Genomic DNA, 7,252 nt, shown 5'->3' with positions numbered 1-7,252 from the left:
TAGTGGAAGAGATGGTGGCCCTCGCCGACGCGTGTGCCAGTGATCTCGACCGACAATTGCTCCGAGAGCTTCTCCTTGAATTCCAAGAGATCTTTGCCAAGGATTCTTACGATTGTGGGACTACTGACCTACACATCGCTAGGATCCAAACAGATCCAGATGCCCCACCAGTATTCGTAAGACAGTATAGGTTACCATTAGCTTCCTATGAATCTCTAGCTGAGATTATCAGGAAGTTACATGAAAGGGGTATAATTAGGCCCATCCACAGCTCCTACAACCACCCGATCCTGGGTATCTTAAAACCCAATGGACAATGGCGTCTGTGCGCTGACCTCCGTCAGCTAAACAAGCGTGTGTACATGTCAGGATGGCCTGTCCCATACATAGACCAATGTCTAGCCCAGCTCCAAGGATCCCAAGTTTTCACAGCTTTGGATTGTGCACAGGGGTATTGGACCATAAAGGTGAGCGAGGAAGACCAATACAAACTGGCCTTCAGTTTTGGGAATCGACAATATTGTTGGGTGAGAATGCCTTTCGGATTCATAAATTCCGGACATGAATTTGCTGTGTTCATGCACAAGGCCATGCCAGACGCCTTCGAAAGGGGGACGTTGGCATATGTGGACGATATCCTGATCAAAAGTACAGATATGGCCAAACACATTACAGAACTTCGGCATGTCCTGGGCCAATTAAAAGCAGCAGGAGTTAAACTGTCCTTACAAAAAGCCCAGTGGTGTCGCACGAAGGTAAACTTCCTAGGCCATGAAGTTACTGCTGAAGGTTTGAACCCACAAAAGAAGAAAGTTGAGGCGGTTCTGAACTGTAAAGTCCCTACTAACCTTAAAGAATTGAGATCATTCCTAGGTATGGTAAACTACTCGCGTAAGTTTATTGACAATTACGCCGAGATAAGCAAGCCACTGCTTCACCTACTGAAGAAGGATGTCGAATGGTCGTGGGGTAAGAAACAGGAGGACGCCATGAAGGAATTAAAGGAACGTCTCACACAAGCGCCGTGTCTCGGATATCCCGAAGGGGGTAAAAATTTCTACCTAGAGACAGGGTTTACGCAGGTAAGTATGAGTTCTGTTCTTTACCAGAAACGTGATGATGTCAGTAAGGTGATTGCCTATGCCAGTAAAACTTTGTCCCCGGTTGAAGTAAAGTTCAGTGACTGTGAAAAAGCTCTATTGTCCACCGTGTGGGCATTACAGAATTTTCGCAGTTACATTCAGGGAGAGAGAATCATTGTTGAAACGGCACACCAGCCTTTACAGTATTTAAAGAGTGAACGTATCAAGGGAGGAAATGTGTCTAATAGCCGCATCACTGCTTGGACTTTGTCTTTGCAAGGGTGGCCTCTTGAAATTCGGTACAAACAGAACAAGGAAAGTCCAGTAGCCCAGGGCCTAGCCGAGCTCCATGATTGTTCCGCAACTACGCCTGTTATGGAGGCCCCGGACACTGACTTTCTGGAAGAACAACTGTTCTCTCCCTACAAGGTTTACGATGAAGAATACTGTAAACAGCTGCCGTGTGTATATGTGGATGGTTGTGCTTTTCATCACAAGGATGGGGAACAGCTCCAACTAGTGGCAGGTATTGGAATCGTTTGGACCCAAGGTGTCACCCCAATTTCTGTGGGATACAAACTTGGACCAAAAAGCAGTCAGGTTGCTGAACTTACTGCAATTCTTAGAGCAGTTGAGATGGCTATAGAGTTCAACATCAGAGAGTGTGCCATCATAACCGATTCCAATTATGTCAGGAATAGTTTTGTGGAGTATTTCCCTAGGTGGAAGCGAAACAACATGAACAAGAGTAATCACAAACCCGTGAAACATGGTAAGCTCTTTTGTCACATCGATGAACTGGTAAGGTCCAATGATCTCACCCTGCACTTCAAGAAGACCAAAGGCCACTCCAAGGTTCTAGGTGCCGAGAAAGAAGGGAACGATCTGGCCGATTCTCTAGCCAAGGAAGGGGCAATCACCGGTGAACTGATAGACATTGACCAATTTTTAGGTACCGTACAGATTGAAGCTGTCACCAGGCAACAGGCCAGAACAGCTGGTGATCCGAATGCATTACAGTGGAGTCACGATTCTCCTAGTGAGGATTTAATTACTGCCCAAAAAGAAGACCCAATAATTGGCTTGTTTTATAGTCATATAGAAGATCCCAACCAAAATCCCATAAATAAGGAAGTATATAGTGGGAAGGAGGATTTACGTATCTTAATGAAATCCAAATCCCAATTCTCTTTATACCAGGGATTGTTGATACGAACCTCAAAGGGTGGCGTACAACAATGGGTCGTCCCACTTAAATTTAGAGGTTTGATGCTACAGCATGCCCATGATGCTCCCACTTCCGGTCATCGTGGAGAGAAGATCACGTATGAGATCCTGCGGGATTATGCCTACTGGCCTCATATGTTACGTGATGTGAAGGAATACTGCCAAGGTTGCCTAATATGTCCCCAATTTCAACCTACCAAGCCAACTCACAGAGCACCTCTCCAGAAGAGGGGGATATGTATGCCTTGGTCAGACCTTCAGATGGATTTTATTGGGCCAGTAACAAAATCTTCACGAGGAAATCGGTATATGTTAACAGTTACATGTTTATTCACCAAGTATGTCGAATGTATACCAGCACCAAATAATAGCTCCGAGACATGTGCGGCATTGCTAATAAATCATGTATTTTCTCGTTTTGGTTTACCTCAGAGGATAGAGTCTGATAGAGGATCGCACTTCACTAGCGAAGTGATGGCCAAATTGTGGAAAATTTTGGGGGTTAAAAGGAAATTGCATATCGCCTATCGGCCAGCCTCTAGTGGTGGTGTAGAACGATACAATCAGACCATCGTTAATGTCCTTAAGAAATTTGTTAAGGAAACAGGTAAAGATTGGGATGTCAAACTCCCGCTGGTCCTGATGGCGTTGAGGGCTACTCCGAATACAGTTACAAAAATGTCATCTTTTGAACTGATGACAGGTAGACGGATGGTACTGCCCCAGCACTTATTGTATCGCACTACAGATCAAAATTTGATCAATGCTACCACCACACACCAGTACATAGAGGATTTACGTAAACATCTGCAATATGCTTTTGCCTTTGCCCAGCGAAATTTGGAAAGAGCTGCAACTAGTGCTAAGACATACTATGATCTCAAAACCTCCAAGAAGGAATATGAGATTGGTGACAAGGTCTATCTATACAACTTTGCAAGAGACCAGATCAAAGAACGGAAATTCCTTCCATCTTGGAAAGGTCCGTTCTCTATCATTGATAAAATCTCTCCGGTCGCATATAAATTGCAGGTTACCCGGTATGGTGAAATCAGTGATAGATGGGTGCACATCAACCAATTACGTGCTTGCCATCCGAAGTCTCAATTGCAGTTGTTGGAAGACTAAACCCACCAATTCCTATCTGGAGATATTGAGATCATTCTTAAACTTCCTTTAAACATATAATTCATCTTTTGCCTTACAGGATCCAGTAACATAATTTTATGTATATCCCATACTTAAACTGTTCATTTTAATAATTTAGAAAGGAAGGCCCAGACTATGACCAGACCGGCGATCGGAGGTGTCAATGACCGGACCCTAGAAGGAAGCTATAATGTCCTGTGGGAAAGACCAGATGCCAGAGATCGATCCGGAGACGATAACCTGATGTCCCAGGCCACCAAGGGCCAGTCCAGAGGAAAAGACCCGCCTAGGAGACCGTCTAAGAGACCTGTCGTGCGGAGGACCCATGGACCCCAAGGTGGATGTGCCAGGCCAGGCCGGCCTCATCACAAGACCAGGATCGTCATCGGAAGTGTCCATCTAAAGACGCCGAGTCAAGTTGAGGAACAACCAGCATGACCGCTGCCATTTTATTATCGGAAATTTTTTTTTATTATTTCATTCCCTTCACCGGAGAAGACGAACAATCACTCTAGCCAAAAGCCTCACTCATGTTTTTCGATACAGACACCCCTCTACGCGTGCCTATACCCCAAAAACAAAGGGGGATTTTTGTTGTGGGCTTTTGAATCATGTCTCAAGAATATGACTTTTCTCAAGACATAATGTTATATAGCAAACAGCTCAGCAGAACCGGATGTTAAGAGTTAATTTTGTCTTGGTTGAACCTTCAAGAATTCTAGTTAAAGAACTGAAGAGAACAGGGAATTAAGACTTTTCCAAGACAATGGGATTGTTTAAACTGTCAACAAGGACTATTTGTATATGGAAGTGAAAAGAATGCACCTACAGAAAGTCAAACAAATAGGACTCTGACTTGTAAACATTTCAACAATAATGAGACGGGAACTCAACTGTTTGAAAGCTTAACCAAAACCTGTAGAGTGTGATGAACCAACAAACCTCTGAAACTATTACTATCTACTATTGTTCACCAAGGGTGAAAGCATTAACAATTGTTTACCATGAGTCCGATACAAGGGCTAGGCAAACAGAGATTTTTTCCCTACACAGAGGAAATGTTGATGCTGAAACCAAGGGGTGAAATTCAGGACATTTAAGTTTAAAAGTTCACTGTATATCATTACAAAAATGTACTACAAAAACAGATTATAAATAAGATGTCATAGACTTTAAACACCACTAAATACTCAGCAATGGGAACTATATATCACTAACTTGAGTATTGAGATGATGGGAAGTAAGATGTATTATAAACTAGCATTAGTTACATGTCTTATCAGGAAACAAACAGGATGATACTTCAAGGAGGAATAACCGAATATACACCTATATTCCATGGTCCCTATTTAGAATATCATAGGTATGATCACTGCTATATCTGGATAGAGCCGTATATTTTATTCCTGAAATTACCTGAAGATTCCACCCAAGGTATGAGTCATCTCAAATACTCACATTGTTCTGTGATACATGACCGCCACCTGGCGGGCAGGTGAGAAATAGCTTATGTACACACATTTCTCAACTAGCCAATCAGGAAGCCTGGTGGGAAGGTATCTTAGAACAATGGACTAGTGGATATAAAAAGCCCATGTGCTGTAACATAAAAAAAAACCTCATGAAAAAGAAGAACCCTCATAAGACCTCATGGAAAGACCTGACATCTGAAGAAGATCTCTGCTGAAATAACTACTCTTCCATCTTTTCAAACTTCCTAAAACTTTAAACCTCTAAACTTATAACTTCCTACATTCTCCCCTATTGAATCTCTCACTTGCCTATATATCAGTCTAAAGGCGTTCCACTGCCAGCTAAATCCACGGGAGAGTTGCCTAGTCTGACGTCCGGGTGTGGTGAGATGTTTATTTGATTTGTATTAATTACTTTCTCTGTTGTGTAGAATCATAAAATTACCTTAGTGTATTACAACAATATTGGATAGTTAGATATATGTAGTCAGATACTGTGTTACTGTTAAAAAAATTGTTTATTGCCATATTATAAATTTTTCCATATTTCATAATTTATTGAATATTAATAACCAGAGTATCATATATCAAGGGCTTACTTCTTGCAAGCCTATGGCCACGGCATGTAAGAATATAACCTTTGAGATATTCGAAATTATTAATTATTAATAAATTTAATAAATATCATATCATTTAAAATTTGTGATTGATGTAATTAGTTAGAGACATTATTAGTGTGTCTTACATTGGTAGGATATATTTTTGATTGTGTGTACCAATATTCATTTATCACCAGTCTTTTGTGTTTTGTGTTAATATATCTATAATTTTTGTACATAAATAAATTTTTATATTTATCTATTATAAGGCAAATTTTGTGTGTATGGTACGAAATCATATTGGCTAAAAGAATTCAAGGTATAATAATAAGTGGTGATCAAATTATCAAGGTGTCCAAATTATTGGTTTACTAAATATTTGCCGTATTTTAACGGCTGGAGGCACTGTAATATTTCATCTAAGGGAAAGGGACACGCCCTTTATAAATAATATATATCCTTACATAAACCACCACAACACTCTGTAACAGAACCCTGGATAGCACTAATAACCTGACCAGGAGCGGACTGACAACTCATGAGGCCCCCAGGCAATAGGGGATCATGGGGCCCCTGTGTCCTTGCCCTAACTCAAAAAAGCCTATGAAAAAGGTACCAGGGGCATCTCATGTGGCCCCCTACTGACCCCGGGCCCTCGGGCAGTGCCCAAGTTTCCAAATGGTCAGTCCGCCCCTGGGTGAGAGTGTATCTGCAGTGGAGCACTGGGTGAAGGAGTGATGCTTTGGTGAAGTGGTATACACAAGCACAGAAGATCTGTATAGTGGAGCACAGGAAGAACATTCATACATATATGGTCCAGGATGTAGGACTGAAAATATTAGCTATTAATTTATTATATGGTTTTTGTGGGAGGTTTTAAATGTGTGTGTGACATAAATGTAAAGATTTAAGTAGCTGAGATGTGATCTGTAGAATCAGGACTGTAGATTTAGCTCATTCCATATTAAGAATAAGATTTGTTCAGAATTCAGTCAGAGACATATGGTCACCAATTAGCATCTGAAAGGACAGAGCATCCTCTAGACTGGAGGTGACACCTAGATGCCAATAAGATTTGTCACCTTCTGGAAAGTTCTACTCATCTGCTCTTAGGGCTCCTTCAGACAGGCAATGAGCCACTTTTATCTGCATGTGCATCATCTTCCGAGCTGTGTGTGGACAGCCTACAGCGGTGAAAGCAGACTCAGCAGATGGACACAGTCACATTTCAAAATTTGACATGCGTACTGGAGTGGGTGCACGTATCCGATTGCACAGTGCCTGTGTTCAGATCCATGTACTTACTTTTGCCCACATATCAAAATTTGACATGCAGCTATATGCGGCTGTACAGCCTCGGCGTCTGCATACAGCTCTGTAGGTTGCCCACACGTTGCTCGTGGTGGATGCAGGAGCCCTTTCAGAGCAAGTGCCCACTTGAATGAAGCCTTTTGCTTTTGTGTACTTTTGTTTTTCTTTTTCCCTATAACTACATCTTTTTTACATTTACTTGTTTAACCACTTTCCTGCCACCCTATAGCAGAAATACTGCTACAGAGCAGCAGGGGTGCGCAAAATCATGTAAATGTAGGTGATTTTGCATTTCTGGGTAGAGGGTAGGCGTGGACCAGCCTTGCACCCTACCGGCACTGCCATTGGTGGCCTTGGCTGTCAATCACCAGGTCCCAACCTGTGATTCCCTGCCGGCACCCAGTGATCACCG

Source organism: Staurois parvus, unplaced genomic scaffold (assembly GCF_062004578.1).
Source record: "Staurois parvus isolate SC_StPar_1 unplaced genomic scaffold, SC_StPar_1.0 ptg000894l, whole genome shotgun sequence".
In the NCBI taxonomy this organism is placed as follows: domain Eukaryota; kingdom Metazoa; phylum Chordata; class Amphibia; order Anura; family Ranidae; genus Staurois; species Staurois parvus.
The sequence above is the reverse complement of the archived record's forward strand: the minus strand, read 5'-3'. Positions refer to the sequence as shown.